General features: G+C 37.2%; 1 long non-coding RNA gene across 4 annotated transcripts in view; it reads right to left on the reverse strand.

Moving 5' to 3' along the window:
* LOC148001124 (uncharacterized) overlaps positions 1–20,483 on the reverse strand; it is a 98,975-nt gene that overhangs the window by 23,731 nt on the left and 54,761 nt on the right. For 3 of the 4 annotated variants that reach the window (XR_015638512.1, XR_015638511.1, XR_015638510.1), the window contains one exon: positions 20,015–20,097. This is a non-coding gene — a long non-coding RNA (uncharacterized LOC148001124). Of the gene's footprint in view, positions 1–14,941; positions 15,271–20,014; positions 20,098–20,483 lie in introns of those variants that run through there. The other variant, XR_015638513.1, reaches the window with a different exon arrangement.

A 20,483-nucleotide genomic window follows, 5' to 3' on the forward strand; every position in this document is an offset into this window, starting at 1 on the left:
TTTCAGAGCTGAGGACCAAACCCAGAGCCTTGTGCTTGCTAGGCAAGTGCTCTACCACTGAGCTAAATCCTCAACCCCTTATTTATTTATTTATTTATTTATTTATTTATTTATTTATTTATTTATTTATTTATTATTTTTTATGTGGTATCTAGACATCTGGGTTGGGGGTCATTATAATTTTTGGTGCTGATATCTGGTTGTCTTTGTTCGCTGCATAGTTTGCTCCTTGACTTCTGTTTCCTTCTCTGGTTTATAGGGGTGTTTAGTGGCTTGTTTGTTCCCTGGTAGTAAATTCTGGGGTCCTGGCAGGTGTGACCACTGGGTATTCAGGCTAAAATGTGTTTCTAGGTATTGGGATATGACACGTGAAAATGCTAGTGGGCTAGAAGGGGTCTGAGTAAATAACACAAGAAGGAAAAAAAAGGATGTTCTTGTTGTAAAATTTCTACATGGTAGATATCTGCCCCTGATTAAGATTAAATATTTTTTACAATGATAACACTGTCTTTCTCTCCTTGAATAATCTTTGATTATTCAATGCCTGGATAAAAACACAAGCTTTAATTAATAATATGTTGTTATGAGTGCTATATCTGGGCATATATCTATCAAATATGCTATTCTATGCTATTAAAAACTTTCCTACTGATAACTCCAAGTTATAACTTAATATGTTACATCTGGGCTGTTTTTTACTCCTTTTAGCTAATTCTCGTGGTTATGATTTTAAGGTTCTTACCCCATGGCATCTTTTCCTCTCTCCCTCCTTGTGGTTCCTTGGACATGAAGGCCAAGAACCCTCAAACCTGCCTACATGTTTTCTGCCCAGCTAATGACTGCCAGTGAATTTATTTAACCAATAGCTTTAAATTAAAGAGCAAGGTCCCTTTGTATATGCAGATTCTTAGAAGCACTCAGGCCTTGTGGGGGATGGGGGCAGCATTTGTCATTACAATACATATCAAAAGATCAAACTTTAGCATGTTCCACCAGGATTTTCTTAATGTCCCCTTAATAAGGACAGAGAGTGAGAAAAGGCCACAACTGTTAGGCTGCTTCAGAGCTCCTGAAAATGCTCGGAAATTAGATTTGAAGGAAAGGAAGAAGCATGAGGACTAGAACCTCTTCTACCTACTTAGTTTGCCTATTAGCTTCTCTGGCAGTTTGGCTAGTGGATTGCCTGAGAATGCCTATTGCAGTCAGAACTGGGATAACAGATCGAATGGAGAAAAATGTTATAGGAGAGAACTGCTTGATCATTTGGAGATGGGTCAAAAAGGAAGGGTGAGCCTCAGCCAGTGGTCAGCTACCACATTATCGATGAGACAAAGATTTATCATTGTGGAAGCAAACTACTCCCAAGGGTAGGAAACATGGAAACAACTAGCAGTCAATGTTAAACGAATTACAAACTCTGAGGCATTTTTGGATTTTTCTTGTTTCATAATATTGTGTCAGAGATTCTCATTTTTATATTTTATTTTTTAATTTCTATCATCTATTCATCTATCTATCTATCTATCTATCTATCTATCTATCTATCTATCTACCTACCTACCTACCTATCTTCTATCTCTTTTACCAAATTCCAAGTTTGTGTTTCCATGGTATTTCTTAGTTTGTAAACAATGGGTCTCTGCATCTCTATCAGTTTCTTATAATTGAGTTCTTTCTTTCTGTATGATTGCATTCTCCTATTCTGATATGGCTTTTCATTGGTTGGGTTCTTATTTTATATTATTATCCCTTAGAGGTCTACTTCTTTCTAATGGCGGACAGAAATGGTGTGGTTCTAGATGAGAGTGGGAATAAATGGGGAAGCGTAGAGGGAGAGAAAATCAAAATCAGGATCTACCATATGGGAAAAAAGTCTATTTTCAATGAAAGGGAAAAAAAATTAAACCATACAAACAATAGCAAAAGGCAGAATAGCTTTCCAGATCCTGTCTACTCTAGTCTCATCCAGTCTAGAATAAAAACGAACAGTAGCTGGAACTAAAGGCATGAAGGGCATACAGCTAACAAGACAAGAAAACATGCCCAAACTCCTGCCAAAAACAAGCTGGAGAAAACCACCCCAACTGTTAAAGGTCAGCATTCTTAGAGTCTGTTCCCTACACCGAGTTTGGATTACCGAGTTAATGCATAAGTATAAGACCTCTCCGATCTCCAATTAAAGGTACTAATTATAATGACTGTAATTCCATTGGAAAGAAGATTGCTTGTCTTTTTTTTTTTTATTAACTTGAGTATTTCTTATATACATTTCGAGTGTTATTCCCTTTCCCGGTTTCCGGCCAAACACCCCCCTCCCCCCTCCCCTTCCTTATGGGTGTTCCCCTCCCCATCCTCCCCCCATTGCCGCCCTCCCCCCAACAATCTTGTCTTAAGCCTCAGATCTCCTCCTTGGATCACATGTTTCCAATTTGCTAACTAGGAAAGTGTTAGTTAGCAGGTGATCCACAGTCATAAAGTCATAAAACTTCCTCACTTTGATATCTTCTTTTTAACCAACATTTGTGTTTCGAAAACATTTAATTTATAACTATCTGTGGTACAATAAAAAGATGTTGCATGATTTATATATTCATCAGAGGGTGAGGTAGAAATCTGGAAGTACCCATATAGAAGATCCATTCAATTAAGGAAATATGTAATCAACTGATTAAGAAGAAACAGAAGATAAACTATATCTCCCAGACCCTATAATATTTTGTTTATTTAGCTATGCAGTATTTATTTTTCAGAATGTATAACTCTGGGAAATTAAAAATAATCAAAATTCAAATTTAGTACCTTAATACAAAGTGATTTTCAATAGTAGCCTCAATTCTACAAATAAGTTAATAATGGTAAGAATGAAGAGCCTTTATAATTATTCAAGTTTAGACTCGAAAAAAGTGGAAAAGGGAGTACAAAAAAGCGTGTGGTTTTTTTTCGACAATAGAAACAAGTTGAATTCTAGAAATTAATAATTTTAAATATAAAGTCTTCGTCAAATTCTAAATCTTGTACTCTTTCATATATTTAGTATCTAAAAACCTATACAGAATCTTGAAAAATGGTTTTTATATGTATTGAGTTTTGAAATATGACCTCTCTTAAAGTCAGTCATCTGACTGAGATTTTTTTCCAGAAATATATCCATAGTGTTTTATGTTCATTATACAATCAGGCTGTTTTATCTACTATTGCAGTTTCATTTAGCCCTGGGGAACCCAGCTGCCAGAAAAATGTGTTATCGTCACATGCATGTCAGAAAAGATAGTACACACTTCAGTAAAATGCACTCATTCAACATATTCATTTGGCAACTTCCAGCTGCTTCATATTTAACACAACCTTGAAATGATCTGCTAAACTGGGAATTGAAAGCAAGATTTACTTCAGTGCAAATGTGAAGCTAATTGGATTATATAATTTGCAGTTTGTTCCCTTACATTCCTATAAAATACAAATCACTCTTAGGTAGATTTTTTTTTTAATGAATTTACTGTGCTCATCAGAATAGTAGTTGAAGCATAGTAAATTAAAAGTTTCTGTAAGTAGATTAGGAAAAAAACTCCTATGAATTCTTTCGTCATGGCTGCGAAGCTGTGTTATATAAGATGGCCACTTTGCTTTTTATTATCTTTAGTTTTTCGACAATATCCCAAATTATGAATCCATCTAAAAACCTTAATTTTTCCAAGATGTATTCAAATATGTTCACAAATAAACTCATGGTCATAAGAATTTTAAACTTTAAAAAGAAAGAATAAAATACTTTTAATCACTTAAAACCTCTCTGAAATAATTTTCTTCAAACTTGCAGTGAAATACTAAAATATAGTATTTTAACTTTAATAACACCTTGATGGTGTTGTCATAAAACGTCTCATTTATGAGCATAAATATAGACTGGATTTTGCAAGACAGCAAGAGCAAACAGTGTTGAACGTACACTTGCTTTAAGCAATGGTATTAGTTATATGCAAAAGAAAGCAAAAGCATTCCTAAACTCCACATAAAGGTTTTCTATCAAAGGACTAAACTTGAATCCAGAAACCAAGAAATCAATGTGAATGAAACAATCTAAATTAAAATCCACCAACAAATTTTTAAAAAGCAGAAAATAATCATAATATTACTAAAGGTAAAATGAATTGTTCAGGAGTGGGCAACTTTGATGACATTGAGTCCAAGATACACACACACACACACACACAGAGAGAGAGAGAGAGAGAGAGAGAGAGAGAGAGAGAGAGAGAGAGAGAATCTAAATAGACGCTTCTTAAAGATGAAACATGAATGGTTAATAAATATGAAAACTTAGAAATTTCATTAGTAATACAAGAAAAATAAGAACTCTTAAGAGGTGTCAACCCACAGATAAAATATTAGTCTTCAAAAAGACAATAAATGACAAATAAAAATTAAGGACATGGAGAAATTAAGGATCTCATGTGTACTTTTGGCATGAATGCAAATTCCAAGAAGCATGCAAAACCTATGCAGAGTTTTCCAGAAAATATAGAACAACCATAAGTACATTACTGAGAATATAATCAAAATAAATAAAATCCTTAAAACAAAAAAGCTTACACACTGGCATTTGCTTCAATACTATTCACAATGATGCTCAAAATGCATATATGATATAGAGGGCATTCAGCAAATCGATGCATATTACTAGTTTATACATAATATTAATTCTTCATGTTCAGAAACATAATGAAAATATTGTATATAATGTTAAGTGAAACCCACAATCTGGGAACCTGATTAATACATATTTACACTCATCTAACGAAATCAGTAAGTACATGTATTGATGTGCCAGATGGAAACGATGGCTATTAGAGTTGCAGGTGGGAAAACAGGGATGAAGAGAGCTCTACGGTCTGTGACAGTGTCAAGAGAGGCAGGGAGTGAGGAATAGGATGCTGAGAATCAAGCATGATAAATAAGGTCAATGTGTGATATATAAATTTATATAAATTTATGTAAAGGAGCATCACTATAGTCCTCACTCATTTCTAAAATGAATACATTAATTACAAATATACAGAAACTACAGGCTATTTACAAAAACTTAATAGCATGCAAAATATAATATATGATTATCATTCTATCTTAAAATCTTTTAAACCATACTTTTCTTGGTCAAAATAACTTTTCTTTGCATGTAAAAAAATTTTTATATAAAAGGTTTTTTTCTGTGTTCCTTAATTAGTAAATGCGAAATTAAAAATGGAAACTTGAGATGGATTCTAGAAAGTAGTTCCATATGCTAAACAGATTTTAATATTTTTAAAATATTTTAAAACCTCTGTTCAAATTCCAAATTTCTGTATATCATTCCTATCTCCTCCCATACCTAATCCTGCCCTCACTTTCCCCCCTGCCCCTCCTCTATTCCTCCTACCTGCCTCTCACCCTCTACCTCCCTTGAATATTTTATTCCCCCCTTCTAAGAAGGACTGAAGCATCCACACTTTGTCTTCCTTCTTTTTTAGCTTCATACGGTCCGTGAATTTTACCTTGGGAATTCTGAGCTTTGGGACTAATATTCACTTATCAGTGAGTACATGCCATATGTGTTCTTGTTACTGGGTTACCTCACTTAGGATGATATTTTCTAGTTCCATTAATTTGCCTAAAAATTTCATGAAGTCATTGTTTTTAATAGTTGAGTAGTACTCCATTCTGTAAATGTACCACATTTTCTGTATCCCTTCCTCTGTTGAAGGGCATCTGGGTTCTTTCCAGCTTATGATTATTATACATAAGGGTGCTATGAACATAGTGGAGGATAGGCCTTTGTTATATTTGGAGCATCTTTTGGGTATATGCCCAGGAGAGGTATAGCTGAATCCTCGCCTCACACCAGTCAGAGTGATTAAGATCAAAACTCAGGTGTCAGCAGTTTCTGGCGAGGATGTGGAGAAAGAGGAACACTCCTCCATTGTTGTTCGGATTGTCAGCTGGTACAACTACTCTGGAAATCGGTCTGGTGGTTCCTCAGAAAACATAGTGCTACCTCAGCTTCTTTACTAACACAGCCAAAGCTCACCTACTGAGGCTGAGCTCATGTTGTGTCAAATAGTCATTAACTCCAGGGATGAAAATGAAGAAGATGAGGAAAAGAAGGTCCAGTGACAGGTCCAAAGTGGGATCCAGCTCAACGGGAGGCCCCAAGACCTGACGCATTTACTGAGGCTAGTGGGTGCTCACAAGAAAGGGACCTGTCATGACTGCTCTCCTAAGATCCAAAAATCAGCTGAAAGAGTCAGATACAGATATTTACAACCAACCTATCAACAGAAGCTGCTGACCCCTGTGGTTGAATTACGGAAAGCTGGAGGAAGCTGAGGAGGAGGGCAACCCTGTAAGAGCACCAACAGTCTCAATTAACTTGGACCCCTGAAATCTCTCAGACATTGGATCACCAACTTGGCAGCATACAGAAGCTGATATGAGGCCCCCAACACATATTCAGCAGAGAACTGCTGGGTCTAGCTTCAGTCAGAGAAGATACACCTAAAATCAGAGAGACTGGGGGCCCCAAGAAGTTTAGAGGTATGGTGGTGTGGGTAGTGTGGGGACATCCTTGTGAAGACTGGGGGAATATATGGGATGTGGAACCTTTTGGAATGTGGACCAGGAGGGGAATAAAATCTGGAGTGTAAATATAAAATAAAATAAAATAAAATAAAATAAAATAAAATAAAAATTGCCATTCACAGAGACAGTCCAATAGTCCTGTTTTTATGGAGGGGATTCTTCAGTTGGGGCTTTCCTCCTCCCAACTGACTATAATTTGTACCAAGTCCACAAAGACTAACCAGCGAAACTCTACTACATAAGATCATGAATAAATTTGAAGTCCTTGCCTATGTAGGGCATGTAACTGATTTCCTTCCATTGAAATATTAATGAGACATGTTTACACTTGAGAAAAGTGTCTATTGCAGGAAACCATACTTGCTGTGAATGAATGTGCATACATTCAGGTCTGTCCAGATGTCAACATTTCACTGAATTCCCTTAATTTATGATGGGCATGGGGCAAGATTTAGATGTTCCTTACTTGCCTGAGAATTCACAGTTTTATGGCGATTTGAGCCTAGTAATCAATCTGCTTATTCTTCTGTAAGAGGCTTCATTGCCAAGGCAGAGAGCACCATGATGAGGCTTACTTTACATGACTGTTACTAATCAGCCAATTAGAAATTCCCGCAAAGTTGGGGATAACCGCAGATTTTTTGGAATCAGAGGAGGTGAGGATTTTGAGATAAAGAGAGGGTATAGATATGACTAAGATAATTTATTTACATGCATGAAATTTTGAAAGTATAAAAAGATATACATGAGTAAAAATCAAGAAAAAAATCGACATAGATATCTGATCCTCTATATTAAATACTATTCTAATAGCCAGGAAAAGGAAACAATCTAGATTTCCATCCCTTCATCAATGGATAATGAAATCATGGTATCTATATTTAAGACATAGTATTATTCAGTTGTTAAGATGAACAAAGCTCTCAAATTTGAATGCGGATATATGGTGCTGGAAAAATAATTTTCTCTGTGTATGTAACCCAGAAATAATCGCCAAATAAATGACAGGCAAAATCTGTACTGTCAGAGTAACACACAGGCCTTTGAACTGGTTATAATTTACTTATTTTTGTTTATTGTTTGTTTAATTTATTTTGATTGGTTATTTGCATGTCAAATGTTATTCACTTTGCCTGCTTCCTGGTCAGAGCTCCCTATCCCATCCCTCCCCCTTCTTCTATTAAGTCTGTTTCCCCTCCCCTACCATCCCCCATTCCCAACTCCCTGCCCTGACAATCCCATACACTGGTGAGTCAAGCCTTGGCAGAACCAAGGGCTTCACTGCACATTGATATCCAACAAGGCCATTCTCTGCTACATAGGCAGCTGGAGCCATGGGTCTGTCCATGTCTTTGGGTAGTGGATGACTCCCTGAGAGCTCTGGTTGGTTGGTATTGTTGTTCTTATAGGGTGGCAAGCCCCTATGGCTCCTTCAATCCTTTCTTTAATTCCTCCAATGGATACCCAGTTCTTGGTTCAATGGTTTGCTGCGAGGATTCTCCTCTGTATTTGTCATGCTGTGCATGAGCCTCTCAGGAGACAGCTACATCAGGCTCCTGTCCGCATGCACTTTTGGCTTTATCAATATTGTCTAAGTTTTGTGGATATATTATATATATGGATGGATAGATAGATAGAGATATAGAGAAAGAGATAGAGAGAGAAATAGAGAGAGAAAGATAGAGAGAGAGATAAAGATAGAGATGGGCTTGATTCCCCAGATGGGATAGGCTCTGAATGGCCATTCCTTCAGTCTCTGCTCCAAACTTTGTCTCCATATCTCCTCCTAGGAATATTTTTGTTCCCCCTTTTAAGAAGGACTGAAATATCCCCACTTTGGTCATCCTTCTCGAGCTTCATGTGGTTTGTGGATTGTATCTTGGGTAAGCCGAACTTTTTGGCTAATATCCATTTATCAATGAGTGATTACCTTGTGTGTTTTCCTGTGAATGGATTACCTTACTCAGGATGATATTTTCTACTTCCATTCATTTGCTAATGACCTTCATGAAGTCATTATTTTTAATAGCTGAGTAGTACTCCATTGTGTATATGTGCTACATTTTCTGTATCCATTCCACAGTTGAGGGACATCTGTGTTCTTTCCAACTTCTGCTTATTATAAATAAGGCTGCTATGAACATAGTGGAGCATGTGTCTTTGTTATATGTTGGAGTATCATTTGGGTATATGCCCATTAGTGGTATAGCTGAGTCCTCAGGTTGTACAATGTTTAGTTTTCTGAGGAACCACAAGACTGCTTACCAGAATGGTTGTACCAGCTTGCAATCCCACCAACAATGGAAGAGTGTTCCTCTTTTTCCACATCCTTGCCAGCATCTGTTGGCTCTTGACATTTTTATTTTAGCCATTCTGACTGGCGTGAGTTGGAATCTCAGGGTTGTTTTGATGTGCATTTCCCTGATGACTAAGGGTGTGGAACATTTCTTTAGATACTACTCAACCATTTGATATTTCTCTTCTGAGAATTCTTTGTTTAGCTCTGTACCCCATTTCTTAATAGGGTTATTTGGCTCTCTGGAGTCCACCTTCTTGAGTTCTTTGTATATATTGGATATTAGCCCCCTATTGGCTGTAGGATTGGTAAATATATTTTCCCAATCTATTGTTTGCTGTTTTGTCCTTTGCCTTACAGAAGCTTTGCAATTTTATGAGATCCTATTTGTTGTTTCTTGATGTTAGAGCATAAGCCATTGGTGTTTTGTTCAGGAAATTTTCCTCAGTGCTCATATGTTTGAGGTTCTTTCCCACTTTTTCTTCCATTAGTTTGAGTGTATCTGGTTTTATGTTGAAGTCCTTGATCCACTTGGACTTAAGCTTTGTACAAGGCAATAAGAATGGTTCCATTTGTAATCTTCTACATGCTGACCTTCAAGTCAACCCACACTAATTGTTGAAAATGCTATCTTTTTTCCACTGTACAGTGACCATAGGTGTGTGGGTTCAATTCTTTTCCATTGATCTTCTGGCCTGTCTCTGTACCAATACCATACAGTTTTTTTATCACTATTGCTCTGCAATTTAGCTTGAGGTCAGGGATGGTCATTCCCTCAGAAGTTCATTTGTTGTTGAGTATAGTTTTCACTATTTTGGGTTTTTTTTTTGTTATTCCAAATGAATTTTCAAATTGCTTTCTAGCTCTATGAAGAATTGAGATGGAATTTTGATGGGAATTGCATTGAATTCATAGATTGCTTTTGGTAAGATGGTCAGTTTTACTCTAATAATCCTGCCAATCCATGAGCCTGGGAGACCTTTCCATCTTCTGAGATCTTCTTTGATTTCTTTAGAGACTTGAAGTTCTTGTCATACAGATCTTTCACTGGCTTGGTTAGAGTTACAGCAAGGTATTTTATATTACTTGTGGCTATTGTGAAGGGTGTTGTTTCCCTAATTTCTTTCTCAGCCTGTTTCTCATTTGAATAGAGGAAAACTACTGGTTTGTCTGAGTCAATTTTCTATCTAGCCATTTTGCTGAAGTTGTTTATCAAGTTTAGGCATTCTCTGGTGGTTTGGGGGGGTCACTTATATATACTGTCATATCATTTGCAAATAGGGATATTTTGATTTTCCTTTCCAATTTGTGTCAATTTGACCTCTGTTTGTTGTCTGATTGATCTGACTAGGACTTAAAGTATTATATTGAATAGGTAGGGAGAGAGGGGCAGCCTTGTCTAGTCCCTGATTGCCTCAAGTTTCTCTCAATTTAGTTTGATGTTGGCTATTGGTTTGCTGTATATTGCTTTCATTATGCTTAGGTATGGACCTTGAATTCCTGGACCTTTTATCATAAAGGGATATTGAATTTTGTCTAATGTTTTCTCAGCATCTAATGATATGATCATGGGTTTTTTTTCCATTGAATTTTTTTATATAATGAATTAAGTTGATGGATTTCCTCATATTGAACCAACCTTGCATTCCTGGGATGAAGAATATTGGCACAGAGTAAGTGATCATTTTGACGTGTTCTTATATTTGGTTTTTTAGAATTTTATTGAGTATTTCTGCATTGATATTCATGAGTGAAATTTGGTCTGAATTTCTTTCTTTGTAGGGTCTTTGCATGGTTTAGGTATAAGCTTAATTGTTGCTTCAAAGATTAAATTTGGTAGTGTTCCCTCTTTCTATTTTGTGGAACAGTTTGAAGAGAATTGGTGTTAGATCTTCTTTGAAGTTCTGATAGAATTCTGTACTAATCCCATCTGGTCCTGGGCTTTGTTTGTTTGTTTGTTTGTTTTTTGTTGGGAGACTTTTAATGACTGCTTCTACTTCTTTAGTGGTTACCATGGGACTATTTAGACGGTTCATCTTATTCTGATTTAAGTATGTTACCTGTTATCTGTCTAGAAAATTGACCATTTGATCCAGATTTTCCAGTTTTGTTGAATATAGACTTTTGTGATAGGTTCTGATTATGTTTTAATTTCCTCATTTTCTGTAATTATGTTCCCATATATATATATATATATATATATATATGTTTATATATATATATATATCTTTATATATATACATATATAACCTTTTAAAAAATTGTGTATGTCTTTATTTACATTTCAAATGCTCTTGCCTTTCCTGGTTTCCTGTCCATAAACCCCCTATTTTCTTCCCCTCCCCCATAAGGGTGTTTTCCCCATCCAACCCACCCTTAATACCACCCACATGACATTCCACTACACTGAGGGTCCAACCTTGGTAGGACCAAGGACTTCCCCTTCCCCTGGTGCCCCAACAAGGCTATTCTCTGCTACATATGTAGTTGGAGCCCTGGGACAGTCCTCATATAGTCTTTGGGTAGTGGTTTCGTCCCTGGAAGTTCTGGTTGGTTGGCATTGTTGTTCTTATGGGGTTGCAAGCTCCTTCAGCTCTTTCAATCATTTCTTTAAATCCCCAAAGGGGGTTTTCAACTATGATTTTGTTAATTTGGTTACAGTCTCTGTGCCTTCCTTGTTGATTTTCTTGAAGAACCAACTCCTGGTTTTGTTCATTCTTTGTATAGTTCTTTTTGTTTCTACTTGGTTGCTATCAGGTCTGAATTGGCTATTTCCTGCTGTTTACTCCTCTTAGGTGAATTTGCTTCTTTTTATTCTAGACATTTCAGGTGTATTTCTGGTATGTCTCTCCTTGGACAGTCAAGGGTCCCACCTATTAGCTGTGGGCTTTAGGAGGAAGAGTGGTCCTGGCAGAACTATTCCTGCAGGCAGGTTTTTTTTTTTATCCCAGAGCTGTGGAGAAGCTCCAGCTCTGGGTTCAGAAGAAGAGTGGAAGGATCCTCTCCTATGCTGCCCTGTGGCTTCTGAGCTCTGTGTGCTCCCAGTGTATCTCTCCTTGGACAGTCAATGGAGAGAAAGTGTGTGATTCTACATGTGGGCTGTGGGCTTAGGAGAGAGAGTGCTCCTGGCAGACCAGCACTCTGTAGGCAGGGTTTTTGTCCAAGGGCTATGGGACAGCCCCAGCTCTGGGCGCAGATGGACTCTATAATTATTTCAACCCCATAGTATATCTAACGTTTATAATAAATGATTGAGCAATAACTGTCACAAAATGTTACTGGAAACAAATAGAAACAAAGCCAACACCAATGTTAGAGAATAGAGATAAATGAGAACTTTGTATCAATTATTTTTAATTTTTTTTATACATTTTGACCATGTTTTCCAGGCTCCCAGCTCATCATCACAGGTCTTTTCTAAACAACCAAGTTCATTTTCTCTTTCTCCAAACCAAACCAAAACCAAATCCAAGCAAATATACGAACAAAAAATCAATAATGGCAAAAAAATTAATAAAACAAAAGCCTCCTCAAAGAACCCACAACATAACACCAAGAACAACTACAAAAAATAAATATGATTTCATATTTTTTGTATAAAATAACTACTAGGGACAGGATGAACATGTTTGTTTTGTTTTGTTTTGTTCTTGTTTGCTTTATTATAGGGTCATCAGATATATCAACCATTCTGTGGAGTGCACCAATGGCCAGGAATACCTGTCCAACCTAAAAATAACCTTCATGTTTTGTATCTTTTTTTTCTTCTCAGTGCTGGGGTTTTGGCTTCCTTAAAACTGTTCATGTTGTCACATTCTCATGATTTCTTCTGTATATTAATCCTCTTGGATTTATAGTACAACTTTATAATGTTATCTCAACCTTTCAGTATTATTTAAAACCACATCCATGTGCATGAATATTTAAGCAGTGAAGGGTAATCAAGCATCTTCAACTCCATAATTTCTATTTTTTAAACTTCTGTGAATATAAATATTTAAAGTGTTAATATATTATGAAAGAAATATCTGCTTGTTAATCCCAGGTACACATTAAACAAAAATCTATTTTGCTTGGCAATGAGAATTCATCTTCCTTTCAACATAAGGTTCGAACTTTAAATTGTTGTTGTTTGTAATACCAAGGGAGAATACCTATCTGATGTTGGATTGTCTTCCTTTCCCCAAAAATGGTGAAGTAAGGAAGGACTCTGCAGCAGGTCAGAACACAGGCTACATTGGGATTAGCATTAAATATGTAATTAAAAATTTGAATCATATATTTCTTAGTTTTTAGTCTACACATATTTTCTAAGTTCTCATAAAAATAATTGACAATTAATATAGTAAATCGGAGTTCAAAACAGGATAATTATGTATTACAATATGATTTTCTTATTATATAAATCCAATTTTAATTGTAAACTCATTCATATACATAGTCACTATGTATTACTTATAAATCAATTTATATTAATAAATTGAATAATAATGAAGTTAAGTCTATATACTTTACACAATTCTGGTGTCATTTTGAGATTAATAATTAATTGTCCAAATATGCTGCAATAGTAATTTATTGTACAGTTCATCATTGTCTCATTATCATGTATTTAAGTATCATATTCAATTTGGAGGTTTTTACAAGGAGAAAGTAAATTAAATATGTAGTATATGAAGTTTTTGAAATATTAAGGGATAACACAGTTTGAAAAATTTATGTATGTATGTGTTTATGCATCTCTAAAAAAATTCGTTGAGGCAACTCAAAAGTTCTTCTACATACTCCAAAAAATATGAAGAGCATTAATCTTCAATTGTTATGTGCCTTGCTGTTATTCATTAATATTATCTTAGAAGAATTGTAAAAAATTAGAAAGGAAATCGCCCATGTTATTTATAATATTTGATTTTAAACACTGCACATTCATTTTTATGGTGGCAGCATTAAATGTGGCAGCAGCATGCTTGAGCCTACATTTCATTTCACTTGAACATTGATCTGTGAAAAAGCTTTAGCCGCAATGTTAATCAATGCATAAAGCCAGCACTACCACCCAATAATTCACCAAGAGAGAGACAAGAAATGGTGGACCCAGCGTTAATATGTGGCTGCACTCATCTGGATTGCAGTCAGTTTAATTTAAGCAACGGCAGAGCAGGCCATTTATCAGGATTGAATGTATTACTGTAATTCATTGCTGTGATTGTAGGCAAACAGCGGTTGTGTGGATGCGTGGCTGTAACTCACGATGACACGATGTGCCTGCTTGCTTTCTGTGGAACTATTTGCAGATAGAACAGGATTTTTTTCTCTCAGAAATTTTAGTGCACTATGGACTTATTCCAAACAAGCTTTAATACAAAAAGCATCATCTTCTAGAACATATTGAGAAAGATTAAAAGTCTGGCATGCATTTCAGAGTAAAAAATTCACATGTTAAATAAATACATCAAGCTGGTCCTTCTAGTTTTTGTGAAAACATGATAGTCTCCTACTCAAGATTAAAAGAAAAAGTTCTGTCCTCATATACACTTTGATATTTTTACAGTATTGAGAAGAACTCAAAGGTATTTATCCGTACATGCCAAGAATATTCAGTGTGAGCATTATAAAACTTGGAAGCTAATGTACTTCTGTGAATTGTACTGAGCTTGTCCTGCCAGGTAATCTGGGATAAGTTCACATAGGCAATATTGAGTTTCCCCCTATTCCCATATGTCCATAATAAAATTAAAACAGTGTTAGAATGTAAATCAACTGCAAACTATTTTCACTGTTTCTCTGCTTTGATTCAATATATTTCAATCATATTATTCATAAAATTAATGTAAACCCTTTTTTATTTTAACTAAATATGCCTCTAAGATTTCTATGTTCTCACTGTGTGATCAAAATCTTCATTGTAGATGTGTTCACCTGTGCCCTGGTTTTCAATCTAGATCATAGGTATTTATCTTTAAGTTGTACTTATGGTTTATACTTTTGAGTTTTCCATTTGGTTAATTTCAAGTCAAACCACTTCACTCTGTAAAGTTAGGACTCTAACCTGTTTTTAAATAATTATTATGCATATACAAGAAAACCTTTAGGGTTCCTTGTATTGCTCCATTCCTCCACCAGAACAATTGTGTTTCGTTTTCCTTTAGGTCCATGTCTTTCCCAGTCTCATTTCTTGGCCACACGAGCAGCATCAGTCATGGATTTTGTCTCATTGAATAGTTGTTATATCCAATTGGATAGTGTTTGGTGACTTCCACAATATTTGTGCCACACTTCCACCAGTATATTTTGCAGGGCAGTCACCAGTAATCTATACTGATCTGTAGACTTCACCTCTGTAATGTGCAGAATAACTTCCAAACCTATGTAGTAGGGGTAAAAAGCTTTACTTAGACAACAGTTACACTTCTCTCTATTCATATATATATGTATATGTATATATCTGTTGTCTGGATCAATAATCAATAGGATCTTACCATCTGTTTTTAGAAAGCAATTGGGTCCCTTAGGAATAGCTTCAGTTGTGTTGTTTGGAGATTTCCACTGGGAGCCTTTGACCATCTACTTAATTATATTTAACCTATACAAGACAATGTATGTTATATTAGCTCATAAAAGATATGAGGTGGGGTTTTGTTTCTCCATTTCTTAGTAATTCCTTCGCAGCACCTTCTTATATGTATGCAATTTAGGAAGCTTCTACTAGATCACGTTTCCAAATGATACCTCAAATGATCTTTAATTTTAGCTGCTCTTCCCAAGATTCTCTCCACTATTCTAAACTTCTCTATTCTTATTTGACTTTCCCATTCAAGTTCCTTTCCCACCAATTTATCTATAACTATCTCTGATATTTCCTTTTCCTAGGGAGAGCTTTTCCACTTCCTTTGTCCCTTAAACTTTTTGTCATTGCACTGATAGTAACATGCCCAAAGGAGGACTAAAAAGCTGATGCCCACATGTAATATGTATTGGAACATGTTCAATGTATTCTATGGGTGTTGTTCAAAGCAACAGCACCAGTCTCCCCATCAGTTTGCCTCGAGCAACCCATTATCCTAGTTTGTTTGAGAATTTCCAGTTTCCATGTGAACTCCTTGGCCAATGAACATTGAATGCAACCCACTTCTAGAACTTGTTTGGTCACAAGAGATTGCCAGTTGAAGTTGTGTCTCCCACCATTAGGAGACCTCAAAGGCATCACACACACACACACACACACACACACACACACACACACACACACACACATATATATATATATGAAGTTTTTGCTACTTTAGGTCTCCATACGATTCTCAAATGGCCCTGAAGTTCAGCTTTCTCTTCCCATGTTCCACTCTGCAGGCTACTAAAAGAGAAATATTAACAGCAACTAAGCAATAATGCTATTGATTGATAATTACTGTCCTAACTTTAAGATATGCGAGAGCATGGCCAATCAATGTGGGATATGACATTCAGATCACTCCACAAAACGGATCACATACGAAACATTGCTTAGGTGGACTAGATAACACAGAGACCTAGATTAAAACCAGACCCTAATTTTCTTAAGAGTAAATGTAGTAATAAAATGACTCCTAATGATATTCTGATATAATCATAGATCAGTGCCTTATTCAATCAGCATCAGGGAAGCTTCCTCCAAGAGCAGAAAGGACCAGATGCAGAGACGCAAGTATTGTGCAGAGATGATAGTTAGATGATGGATGGATAGATAGATAGATAGATAGATAGATAGATACAAAATAAGAGTTCATTGAATATCCAAATATAAAGGGGGATGTCTATCAAATACCAGAAAAGATCCAGAGACTCACATACTACACAGAGATAGATAGATAAATGGATAGATAGATAGATGATAGATAGATAGATAGATAGATAGATAGATAGATAGATAGATAGATGACATTTTTTGTGTGTGTAAATACCCTATTTGTCTAGGTAGGCCTGGGTCCATCACTTTTCAGTGAGTCCCATTTTGCTCTTTCCTCATCTGACTTCCACTGTCATAATTGATTTTTTAACACTGTAAATATTGCTCATATCAGATAGATGACTTTTTAATACAGAAATCTAGAGGGGATGTCTCTATCATATCTCTTCCACTAGAGTTCAGAGGACCATTCAGAAGAAGAGGCAGAAAGAGTGTAAGAACCAGAAAAGATGGATGATAATAGGAGAGCTAGACCTAAATAAAAGTGCAGATGAACTGGGTTTATATCAGGCGCTCATGTATATCTTCTTTAGGTGTGGTTCACTGGTCAAGTCTTGACATGATAGCTTTTGTTTTACCTTAATATAATTTATTTTGTCATGTTTTGTTTTAAAAAATAAACAAAATAAAGATAAACAGATACTCATTTTTAAAGAAGAAAACAGATGTATTTGTCAGTCTGTGTTACCTCAGTCGGATGATTTTTTTCCTAGATCCATTTAAAATTTCATTTTTGTAACAGCTGAATAATATGAACATCGATGATCAAGGGCTTCACTGCTTTTTAACCTGTAAATATTTCACCTGGTGTATTTGAGTGAGTGTGTGTGTATGTGTGTGTGTGTGTGTGTGTGTGTGTGTGTGTGTGTGTGTGTGTGTGTGTGTACTATGTGTGTAGTTCTTGCACACAGAGAACAGAATACGGAATCAAGTTACCAGGAACTAGAGTTACAGAGAGCTGTGAGCTGTATTGGTTCCAGAAATTAAGCTCAGATCCTTGGCAAAGAGCAGTGAGTTCTTTTAACTAATGAACCAACCACTTCTTCATCTCTCCTTTCACAGTCTCGTCTTACACACAGAATGGAAGAATTTCCTGTGTACGTTCTATTCCTTGATCAGCAACATGACGTGCGCATTAATCATTCATTCTTTATGCTGATCCACTAATCCATTCCCTCAGTCAACACAAAGTTTATTTTAATAAAAATAGAATATGTAACAATCCTGTTCAAAAAGGCATGGGTTATTAAATGAAATATTCTGTTACAAGCAAAGGTTTTCTCCTTACAAAATAGTAATCAGGGAGAGTCCTAGTTGTAAGTCTGTGTTTCTTCCTCACCTATGGGGTGCCAGGCCACCAAAATGGGCTCAGGGGAGGCAAAAATGCATTCTTAGATAGGGGCCCTAGCCCATGTTAACTCTAGGTGAGAAACAGTCATGGCTGGGAAAGAGCTTGTGGTTCTGAAACCACTGTGCCATCAGATGCCACTGCAAACCAGGAGGAGTTAAGATAATGATCTCAGGGATTTGGGTGGGGAGGATCCAGTTTGGCTTCAATTATGTGTCAGGGCTTTTATGGGAGACTTAGGTGAGGCTCTGTAGGAGGAAGCCTCCTCCCCTTCCCTCCTGTGGCAGTCATTGATGAAGGAGACAGTGCTTGCTTCTCTAAACTATTTTATTCAGGGCAGATGAAGATGCATAAGACTTATTCAAGGTGAAACAGTGATTAAATAATTTCTGCAAAAAGGGATGCTCAGGAAAGGGAGTTCATTGGTTAAACACTTGGGGCTTATGCAGATACCTCATTAGTATGCAGACATCTAGGCTCTATGTTACATGACTGGTTGTCATGGTCATGGTCCTGTTAGTGGAGTATAGAGGTCATGTGCATCCAGGAAGGAACGTTGTTGCCAGCTAGTTCGAACTTCTGCCTTTCTCAATGATGAGATTTATCAGGGTTTGAATTTACTACAACCTTATCAGTTCTTCAGTCTGGTGGCCTAGCCTACTGTCCTATATCTAGTAACCCTATAGAGGAATTTTAGATCAGAAATATGGCTGCTTTGGCACAGAATCACATCCAAAGATGTAGGTCTATGTGATCTGGCTTGAGTGCAGACACACGAAGTCCCTAAGCAGTGCACCACTCCAAATAGTGGCCAGACCCTCTTACTAGCCCCAGCCTAAGGCCACAGTGAGATGCCCCTGCAGGGGCTGTCAAAATAGTGATATCAGGATATCTCCCCAGCCCCCACATTGGAATACCATCTTTCCAGGCTTCGGCAATAGTTGCCCCTCAGAAGCTGTCCACAGTGGCCCTGGCCACATGTTTCCTGGCTCAGACTAGAGTCTTGATCATATACCAAGTGAGGAACTGTTCACGCCTTCTCTCCAGCCTCTCCAGGAGTCCAACAGAGACTACATCTCAGCAAAAGTCAACTGGGGCCCAGGACTTTCCATCCTATTCCATGGACCCAATGAAGGGAACAAGGAGAAGAAACAAAACTACCAGTCCCGGAGCAGGAGAATCCACCAATCCATGAAGAGGAAAACCCACCAATCCCTACACTTTCCAAGTTCAGTACTTGAAATCCCACCCATCCTCAGTCAGGAAATCTCTACCCTGAAAAACTCTGCCCCTAAGAAACCCGATATAAGCCCTGGCCTTTGGCCAATGCCCTGGTGTCAACTCCTGATAGCAGAGGGCAGTCGTCTCTGGATTTGCCCCTTCACACCCCCAAACTTTCATGAGATTTTCTGCCTGGCCTTACTCTCTAGTTGTAAGAAGCCAAGGAAAAGAGAAGCAATGAGGAGACGAAGAGATCAGCTCAGCTCAGCTCAGCTCAGCTCAGCTCAGCTCAGCTCAGCTCAGCTCAGCTCAGCTGGGGACACCTTCACCTGGGAGCTGCCAAGCCTCTGTTGAGGAAGATTTTTCTTAGAGCTGTGTGTTTCATGAGCCCCCACCTATCAGGATACCCTTCCACCGGGACACTATCCTACCTCCAAGCTGTGTGGTACTTGGGCTCCCTTGTCTAAGGATGCCCTTACACTGTGTACATTTTTCCTTCAGAGGTTTATGGTTGCTGGGCCTCTGATTACCAGGATACCCTATCATCTGAGCAGAAACAATTACAAGCAAAACGTATTTGGTCCTTCTGGCTGGAATACAGATAAGCCCTTAGTGCCCACCTTTAAAATTGGTTTGTAGAAGAAAGCAGCTATGTTTGAAAAAGAGGCGTATTTGAGGGGCAGACAAAGTGATGAATCAGAGGGAGATTGGACAGTATGGGTCAAAAGTAGGATATGGTCAATTCTCATGAGAAAAGCAGAAGAAAGAGAAGCTGTTTGAGAGGGAGATGGAATTAGTCATGGGGAGACAGTACCTTGAGTGCGGGGCACTGGATCTGAGTTCCTTTGTAAGTTCATGCAGTTCGTTGCAGCTCAGCAGAAACCTGAGAATACGGAGCTAGAAGATTAAAACAAATTGTTAGAGTTAGCTGGAGGCCAAGCAGAACAGTTCAGAGAAGCCGAGAGAAGCCAGAACGAATCGGTCAGCTTGGAGAAAGCTGGGCCAGGACAGCTGAGTTGAACCAGCCTGCCAGATTAGAAAGAGTTAGAAAGGGTGAGTTTACTCAGCTTTAAGCCGCAGAGACTACAAGTCCATCAAGAGAGTAAGAGGTATTTTACAAAACCAAGACAAGAGAGGATATTGCAATATTTTTGTTATCCATAAAAACTAGAAGGTAAGACACCGTTTTGGAAGACATTAACATGCTTTGGTTTCAAACATATCTCTTCACTGACCTGAACAGAATCTCTCAAAAAAGAAAAACAAACAAACAAAAACAACCC

The sequence above is a fragment of the Rattus norvegicus genome, chromosome 15 (assembly GCF_021556685.1).
Source record: "Rattus norvegicus strain SHRSP/BbbUtx chromosome 15, alternate assembly SHRSP_T2T, whole genome shotgun sequence".
In the NCBI taxonomy this organism is placed as follows: Eukaryota; Metazoa; Chordata; class Mammalia; order Rodentia; family Muridae; genus Rattus; species Rattus norvegicus.